This window comes from Microtus ochrogaster, chromosome 5, assembly GCF_000317375.1.
Source record: "Microtus ochrogaster isolate Prairie Vole_2 chromosome 5, MicOch1.0, whole genome shotgun sequence".
NCBI lineage: Eukaryota > Metazoa > Chordata > Mammalia > Rodentia > Cricetidae > Microtus > Microtus ochrogaster.
The window spans coordinates 46,870,246-46,880,253 of record NC_022012.1 but is presented as its reverse complement, the minus strand read 5'-3'; positions in this window follow the sequence as shown (position 1 = coordinate 46,880,253).

Below are 10,008 nucleotides of genomic sequence, written 5' to 3'. Positions count from 1 at the left end.
GCCCCACACACTAATAATGGTAGACTTCAACGCCTCACTCTCACCACTAAACAGGTCTGCCAGACAGAAACTTAACAGAGAAATAAGGGCACTAACAGATGTTATGACACAAATGGACTTCACAGACATCTATAGAACATTCCATCCAAACACAAAAGAATATACCTTCTTCTCAGCACCTCATGGAACCTTCTCAAAAACTGACCACATACTAGGTAACAAAGCAAACCTCAACAGATACAAAAAAATTGGAATAACCCCATATATCTTATTGGATCTAGCTTAAAGCTAGAATTCAACACCAACACTAATTTCAGAAAGACCACAAACACATGGAAATTAAACAATGCTCACCTAAAGCATCAATGGATTGAGAAAAAATAAAGGAAGAAATTAAAGACTTCCCAAAATTAGACAAAATGTTTGGGCAAAACATACCCAAATTTATAAGATACATGAAAGCAGTGTTAAGAGGAAAATTTATAGCACTAAATGCCTATATAAAGAAGCTGGAAAACTCCCACACTAGTGCTTTAACAGAACACCTGAAAACTCCAGAGCAAAAAAAGCAAACTCACCCAGGAGGACTAGATAATAGAAAATAATCAAATTGAGAGCTGAACTCAACAAAAGAGAAACAAAGAAAACAATACAATGAGACAAAGAGTTCTTCAAGAAAATCAACAAAATAGACAAACCATTACCTGAACTAGCCCAAAGGCAGAGCGAGCATATCCAAGTTAACAAAATCAGAAATAAAAGAAGAGATATAACAACAGACAGGAAGAAAATCCAGACTCAGCAGGTCATATTTCAAAAACCTGTACTCTACAAAATTGGAAAAACTTAAGGGAAATGGACAGTTTTCAGGATAAACATCACTTACAAAAATTAAATCAAGGCCAGATAAGTAAATAGCATAGACTTATAACAGCTAAAGAAATAGAAACAGTCATCAAAAGTCTCCCAACCAAAAAAGCCCAGCACCAGATGGTTACAGTGCAGAATTCTACAAGATTTTCAAAGAAGAACTAATACCAATACTCATCAAATTGCTCCACACAGTAGAAACAGAAGGAATATTGTCAAATTATTTTTATGAGGCTACAATTACCATGATACCCAAACCACAGAAAGACACTACAAATCTCACTCATGAACATTGATGCAAAAATACTCAATAAAATATTGGCAAACCAAGTCCAAGAACACATCAGAAAAATCATACACTATGACCAACTAGGCTTCATCCCAGAGATGTAAGGATGATTCAACATATGAAAATATGTCAATGTAATCCACCCTATAAATAAGCTGAAAGTAAAAAGAAAATATGATCATCTCATTAGATGCTGAAAAAAGCCTTAGACAGAATTTAACATCCTTTCATGATAAAAGTCTTGGAGAGAGGAGGGATATAAGGAACATACCTAAATATAATAAAGGCAACATACAGCAAGCCAACAAACAGCCAATATCAAACTAAATGGAGAGAAATTTAAAGTGTTTCCACTGAAAACAGGAACAAGACAAGGTTGCCTAATCTCTCCATATCTATTCAATATAGTTCTTGAGGTTCTAGCTAGAGCAATAAGACAACAAAAGAAGATCAAGGGGATACAAATAAGAAAAGTAGGAGTCAAACTCTCACTATTTGCTGCTGATGTGATAGTAGTATAAATAAGTGACCCCAAATATTCTACCAAGCAACTCCTACAACTCATAAATACCTTCAGTAATGTAGCAGGATACAAGATTAACTCAAAAAATTCAGTAACCCTTATTTTATAGAGATGATAAATGGGCTGACAAAGAAATCTGAGAATCATCTCCCTTCACAATAGCCACAAATAAGATAAAATGTCTTGGTGTAACTCTAACCAAACAAGTAAAAAATCTGTAAGATAAGAACTTTAAATCTTGGAAGAAAGGAATTGGAGAAGATACCAGAAAATGAAAAGAGCTCCCATGCTCTTGCATAGGTAGAATTAACATAGTAAAAATGGCAATATTACCAAAAGAAATCTACAGATTCAATGTAATGCCCATTGAAATCCCAGCAAAAATTTTCACAGACCTCAAAGGACCAATACTCAACTTCATATGGAAAAACAAAAAACTCTGAATAGACAAAACAATCCTGTACAATAAAAGAATTTCTGGAGGCATCACAATCCCTGTCATCAAATTCTGCTATAGAACTACAGTAATACAAACAGCTTGGTATTTGCATAAAAACAGACAGGAGAACCAATGGAATCTAATTGAAGACCCAGCTATCAATCAATCCACATGCCCCCAAACCCCTGATTTTTGACAAAGAAGCAAAACTTATCAAATGGAAAAAGAAAGCATATTCAACAAATGGTGCTGGCATAACTGAATATCAACATGTAGAAGAATGAAAATAGATCCATATCTATCACCATGCACAAAACTCAAGTCCAAATGGATCAAAGACCTCAACATAAAACCAAAAACACTTAACCTCATAGAAGAGAAAGTGGGAAGTACACCTAAAAGTATTGACACAGGAGACCACTTCCTAAAGATAACCCCAGTAACACAGCTACTGAGAGAAACAATAAATAGGGCCTCCTGAAACTGAGATGCTTCTGTAAAGCAAAAGACATGGTCAACAAGACTAAATGGGAAAAGATCTTCACCAACCCCACATCAGACAGAGGACTGATCTCCAAAATATTCAAAGAACTCAAGAGACTTGACATCAAAAGAACAAATAATCCAATAAAATCTGGAGTACAAAACTAAACAGAGAAATCTCAAATGGCTGAAAGACACCTAAGGAAATGGTCAACATCCTTAGCCATCAGAGAAATGTAAATCAAAATAACTCTGAGATTCCATCTTGCACCCTTCAGAAGGTCAAGGTCAAAAACACTTATGACAGTTTATGCTGGAGAGGATGTGGGGTAAAGGGAATGCTTCTCCATTGCTGGTGGGAGTGCCAACTTGTGCAGTTCATTTTGAAATCAGTAAGTACATTTCTCAGAAAATTAGGAAATAATCTGCCTCAAGACCCAGAAATACCACTTCTTGGTATATACCCAAAGGATGCAGTCATACCACAAGTACATGTGCTCAGCTATGTTCACAGCAGCATTATTTAAAATAGCCAGAACCTGAAAACAGCCTAGTTGCCTCTCAAGCCAAGAATAAATAAAGAAAGTGTGGTATATTTACACTATAGAGTACTACACAGAAGTAAAATTAATGACATCTTGAAACTTGCAGGCAAATGGATGGATTTAGAAAAAACCATATTGAGTGAGTTAACCCAGACCCAGAAAGACAAATATAATATATACTCGCTCATAAGTGGCTTTTAGACATAAAGAAAAAATACAAAACAACAACACAACAACAAAAACAGCCTACAGCCCTCAACCCCAGAGAACCTGGACAACAAAAAGGACCCTAAGAGGGACATACATGGATCTACATAGGAAGGAGAACCAGACAATTTCTCCTGAGTAAATTGGGTGCATGGGGTCACAGGAGAGGATAGAAGGGTAGTGGGGAGGAAGGGAAGGGAGCAGAGAAAATGTATAGCTCAATTAAAAAAAAAGTAGATGAAATAATGCCTATTCACCTCATCACTACCCTTTGATTACCCAATATGGCTATATGAACTACAGGTAGGGAGCATATTGGTGTTGTTGGTTGTTCTTGGGTCAAAGAAAAGAAAAATGAATCCAAAGGGATAACAGTAGGCAAGGAAGAGTATAGGATGAAAAACAGGAAGCACAGAGGCTTCTGGGATTTATTTGGCTTTGTACCCATGTCCAGCACCTGTCACCTCTTCCATACAGATGCAAAATACTCCATATTTGTTGGCTCTCTCTAAAAGAGTTAAAGCTTCAACAAAGGACAGTATGGTGACAAATGGGGAGAACTGAAAAGCAACTGTAGAATATAGTACCTTTAATTTTATACACACACCCATCGTGGTGGTCAAAGCACCTGTGGAGCTAGGCTTGCTTGGTGGCGCTGAAGCAGGAGCTAGGGCAACTGTCTTTTACTCTGTGACTGTATTCAGATTGGAGTGCAGGAAAAAATTATGGTAAGAAAAAGGAAAAAGTAAGTAGTTAAAGATACACAGAGGTAAAGCGAAAGTAGTTCACGAATAGGAAATCATACTCTTCCCTTTCAGGGAAGAATAAAGCACAGCCTAACCACTGAAGCCGGTGCTATGCCTAGAGGATTTTGCAGTATCCATAACAGCATCAGGGTTCCTAAAAAATGTGTGTGCCCGTGTCTCACTGTGTAAGGGGCATGTATGTGAGTGCAGGTGCCCATGCAGAAAAGAGAGTTAGATAAGGAGCTGTAAACTACCCCATATGGGGGCTAGGACTCAGACTCAGGTCCTCTGCAAGAGTAACAAGTACTCTTGTGCTCTTAACCACTGAGCCAGCTTCCAGCCCCAACACCCTGGTACTTTATGAAATCTGTTGAGGCGCTGTTGAAAGCAGTACTCAGCTTTCCTACTTTTCCAGGATGTAGTGCGATAAACCCAGGCACTGAGGGACTGACAAGCATCCTTGAGGAGACTGCAGGGGCTACCACCACCATCTACCTCCTCAGTACTTTCCCTGTTTACCGCCTATAAAACTCTGATTTTAGTGGGGGCTGGAATATAACGATATGTTCTGAATCAAGGGCAGCAACCTGCTTCCATTTTCACAGCCTGTCTCAGAGCTAGAGTGCAGAGTGACCTAATTCTCAGCAATGAGACCTACATTGCAGCTTTTCTGGGCATCCTTCCTTAGAAAGACTTGCCTTTCACAGAGGAAAAAAGAGATCTGCTATCAATGAGGCCTGTCTTTCCACAGATAAAAACTGGTATGAATGGTGGTTGTCATCATGCAAACACGATGAAACAAATCCAAAGTGATAGCTGGCTCACTGCATCGAAGGCATCATTAGGCAACTGGAAAGGCATCTCAGTTCATTTTATAATGGTTTTATGTTTTGTAATACAGCTGCTTCTCAATTAAGACAGGCTTATATTCTAACACATACATGAGAGGTCAAAACAATCATAAACTGAGTATGTGTTTAATGTATTTAAGTACAAGGAACACCATAGTTGAGCCCAGCCTACATTAAACATGTTATATGGTTTGGTAAAATTATCTGACACAAATCCTGCTTCTATAATGTACTGCAGTGCGTGTGGCTATTGATGACCTGGCAGCAGAGAACAGTGGGATCCCAACGCTGCCCTTGTAGCTCTGTGATTGACTGCGATGAGAAGTACCAAGCTATGGCTCAGTATTGGGAGAAAATATCATTCGACATATTGATGCCTAGGAAAAGATTAAAATTTGTCATTTAGTGCACAGTACCTTCATGTCATCAAAAGTTGAAAACTGTTCATTTCAATCACTGTAACTTGAGGACAGCATATGTAAGAAAAGTAAACCTTTGTTTGAGCCACTGTTAATTTGAGCTTCTAGTACCTGCAGGTGAGTCCTGGCTCAGGAAGCCAGTGAAAGACTGAACTTTGACTTGGGATCCAGTGAGCACTGGACACTTCAAGTTTTACAAGAAGTTATCACAAGTAGGATGACAGGGAGCTCCCCAAATACACCATGAGCGTCTGTGACTGTGCAGCTCTTGCTAGAATTGCCGCCACCTCATTAGTCTCCACTTAAATGAATTCCATTCCCTTTTAACTCCTTTCTGAGAGAGGCTTCTCTTAGTCAGCATTGCTTTCCTTGTTGCTTGGAATCTGGTGGTATTTACAGGATAAAATCTGAAGCACCCATTTTATGCTTTGGGAGAGCAACCTTCTGCTGTTTTCCTGCTTGACGTCTGTGCTGTTATGTATCAACACATCCATTTAGAGAGGTAAACCTCTGACGGGCAAACATTGTACTAAAACAGTTGGGGTTTCTTCATTTGTTTGGTTTGTTGTTTGTTTTTTAGCCTTGTTGTGTTTTCTATGTATATATATTACATAACTGTCTTGAGAGTAACAGCAAGGGCAATGTTCTTGGAGCCCATGCCAGGGTGATAGGACTTGTCTATGTATTTCAGGGGATACTAGACCAGCATAGGTTTACCAGTGAAGATATAGCCTTTCAGAGAGCCAAGGAGAGCAGAAACTCAAACATGTGACTTTGGCAAGGTTTTTTTGCCTCATGCTAGCCTCATTTTCTCTTCCATAAAGCATCAAGTGTTGTTGTGAAGATCAAGAATAATGTAGGCATGATTGGAGAGTGGCTCAGTGGTAGAGTACTCGCCTAGCATACAAGGGGTCCTGGGTTCAAACATCAGCACTACAGAAAGTAATTATTTAAGAAAGTTGGTAAACATATTCCCCAGAGCCCATGACACAATAGGCATTAGCACTGTCAAAATTTACAATTAATTTACACACACACACACACACACACACACACACATTCTCTCTCTCTCTCTCTCTCTCTCTCTCTCTCTCTCTCTCTCTCCTTGAGAAGAATAAGTTTTCCTTGGGAAAATGGATGTAAAGAAGGCATATTTAGATGGCAATGCATTGATAATTCCCAGAACTGGAACATCTAGTTCTCATTCTAATTCAATGATCAAGGGCTTGTGCGACCTTGGCTAAGTCATTTTATCTCTTTGAAACTGAGGTTTGTAAAATGAAGATAATGGGACTTGATTTATCCTTCTGTTGGGATTCTTCCAGAAAGCTTGTGAAATAATGTATGAAAGAACACTTCGGAAGCACAAAGCATTCTATTAACTTGAGGGTAGAGGAGGGAATACAGGGATTTAGGAATCATCAGATGTAAATTTATTCATAGCTTAAAAAAAATCTTGTCCAAATTTCAATCTCATTTTGAGTGATTTAGCCAAACTCTAGCACTTAGAGTGTTCAAAGACAAATGAGCTAGACTTTAATTAAATGGGACTGAGATGAAATTAAAACCGAAACCTCATTTCTCTTGAATGAAATGCAAATGCATTTAAACGCACAAAAATGGTAGTACTATTTCATTTGTTAAGGAACATGTGTGGAAAATATTAAGCACATTTAGAAATGTCAAGCTTTCTTACCTACAGTGTTAGACTGTGGGAGAGAGAGGTGAACGAATAGGCCTGATATCAAATGTGCCAGTTGATAAATTCTTAAATTCATACTCTGTTTTAAGAGGCGAAGATTTATGATCAAACAATAAAAGCTTTAGTCAGTGTCGGTTAGCACCTTATTTCTATTAATATTTGGAGGTATGATTGCACTTTAAAAAAATCAGGATAGCACAAGGTGAGGCTGGTGTGAAAATGAAAAGAAATCAGAAAATCTAGATTTGTCAGAAGTTTCATAGTCTTAATTCTACCTGGTGTCCTTCTTACTTGGATCAGAAGAAGTTCTCGGAGGAGGGGATCCCAGTCAAGGAGTCCACGCAGACTCTAGCGCCCTTGACGCTTCCCTTCTGGGATGACTATTCTACCGTGTGGTGGAATTCACCCTCATTCTTGCAACCAGAAAGGATTTCATGGTCTTCTGAACTGCTAGAGAAAATATGGTTTTCCCCACTTGTAGCAAATTATTTGTACGCATGTCCAATTGCCTGGAGTAACATGTGAATTTTTAAAGGGGTCTATTCTGTATCTTTCAGTGTCAAGGTTTTCTAGGCCAATGCCTTTAACAAAGAAAACAAACAATAAGCTGATCAATCTATTACAACACCCCAGTTGATGGTTTTGTTGGATCTCAAACCAGAAGCTGTTAGTCTGAGGTTTAATGATTTCCATAGGGATTTGTGAATTATTTTCAAGTATTCATGAATTCTACATTATTTTTATCTATCATACATTGATTTATTTACTTAGTTTAACTGATTTTGTAAGATGAATATTTTATGGATTTTTTTTCATGAAAATTTCAAAAGTATACAAAATCATTGTGTTCTATTTGTCCATATATGGCACACCTTCATCTGGTCATTCTCTACTGTGTTTATATGCTGGATATCTATTGGAACCACTTTCAGAATATTAACATCACTTGAGGACAGAGCGTTAGATAGCTAGACAGATATTAGCAGACATTAGTAGGAACCCTCCATAGACTATACTTTCTCAAAATTTCTGATGCCAGAGACACCAAAACCCCACTGATAAAAAAGCCACGTATCCCACAGAAGAGTTCCAAGGATGACAACTACACAGCCTCTTTGACCTATTAATAGAAGCAAAGTCACCAAGCATGGTGGTGCATGTCTTTAATCCCAGCACTTGGGAGGCAGAGGCAGGTAGATATCTGTGAGTTCAAAGCCAGCTTGGTTTACATAGTTTGTTTCAGGACAGCCAGAGCTACACGAGAAACCCTGTCGCAAACAAACAAACAGGAAAAAAATTGAGGATGTTAGCCAGGGTTGTACCATTTTGTAAAGCTCCTTCACGAACTTTTCATTCTGGACTTCTACCCCTCCCCACTGCCAGCCAGGAATCACAGATAGTCTGTCTACAATCTTGCTGGAGAACCCCTTCAGCCAATGACCTTTGGGAGGCTGGACCAAGTTGGGCAGGGCCTTGGGTATCAAAAAGGTGTGTGCTTGTGCACCTGCTCTCTCTCCTCTCTTACCTGGATGCTGGGTTTGGTTCCTGTTCCCCGTTAGTGCAGAGGGCTGTAATCTGTGAGTTCCCCCTAAATAAAGAACTCCTTATTATACTCAGTTCTGTGTTAGTGTGGAATTTATTATTTGTGTTCTCTTACATCTGGTGTGCCCAATGTGAGTATGAAGCCTCACTTACCAGGATCTGCTTCCTGCTGCTGCTTCCCGCCCACAGCACGCTGCTACAACCAAACTTAATCATCATTTTAGTTTTACAGGATACCATAGAAATAACATCGCCCTCATGACAGCTAGAAGCAATTCTAGAAGACAAAAAACAAAGTTTGGAGACTAGATAGTAATAGTTAGTTTCCTCTTATGATTTAGCCAAGCCATTTCTAATGCAAGACTTAGATTTCTAAGGATAAAATAATTATCAAAACATTTAGCATATATTTCTTGCTTAATATTGTTTATGCTGGTTATAATTCAAATTTTTATACTTGGTATCTCTTCTTATTGTATATAGTTTTGTATTGGGTTTGGAACTCTCTTATGTAGACAAAATGAAGAGGGGCTGGGGAATCTCTTTCATCCCATGGCTTTTGAGAGGCTGAACCAGGTTAGGTGTGATCTTGGGTACCAAAATGTGCATGCTGTTCCAGTTCCTGTTCTCTGTTTGTGCAGACAACTGTGATCTGTGAGTCCCCCTAAATAAAGAACCCCTTATTATACTCAATTCTGATTTAGCATGGGATTAATTTATTTGAATTCTCCTACACAACCTTGTACTGCCCATCAATCACTTGGTAGAGAAACCCTCCTCCTCTAAAATGTATAAGGAGGGTCTCTCACTCAGTCACATGGGCCTGATCTTTCCTTAAAGTCCCCACAATGGTGTTAATGATATTTTTAATAAATCTCTTAACCAAATAGCAAATACCTATATACATACATACATACATACTAATATAACTGAGATGTGACAGAACTTTAGCTTATACACGTTTAAAAACTCCCCAGCAGGGTATAATTTCAAGTCTCATGGTTAGTCATCTCTGTCATATGTAAAGCTAGTTGGTCTTCTCTCTCAGAACCTTCTACTCAATGGATATTCGAATTCTCGGTGGCTGGTCTGATGCTTTGTCCCCTGCTCTATAAAAGGCCTGACCATTATTACAGGGACTAACTGTCTAGGAGAGGTTGATTCAGTTAATTTGGGATCTTTCTGCTGCCTCCAACTCCAGAGCTCCGCAGGCTGTGCATTGTTCGTCACTATACCCAGTGTCTTTGTGACCTTTTATTCCTCTGAGGGACATGAGGGCTTTCTTCATATAGTTTCTGAACACAGGGGAAGAAAGAAAACACATGAGGAGTAACTCTTAAGGGACTAGCTCAGTATATGGCCATGTAATAGGAAGGAAATAAATAAATAAAT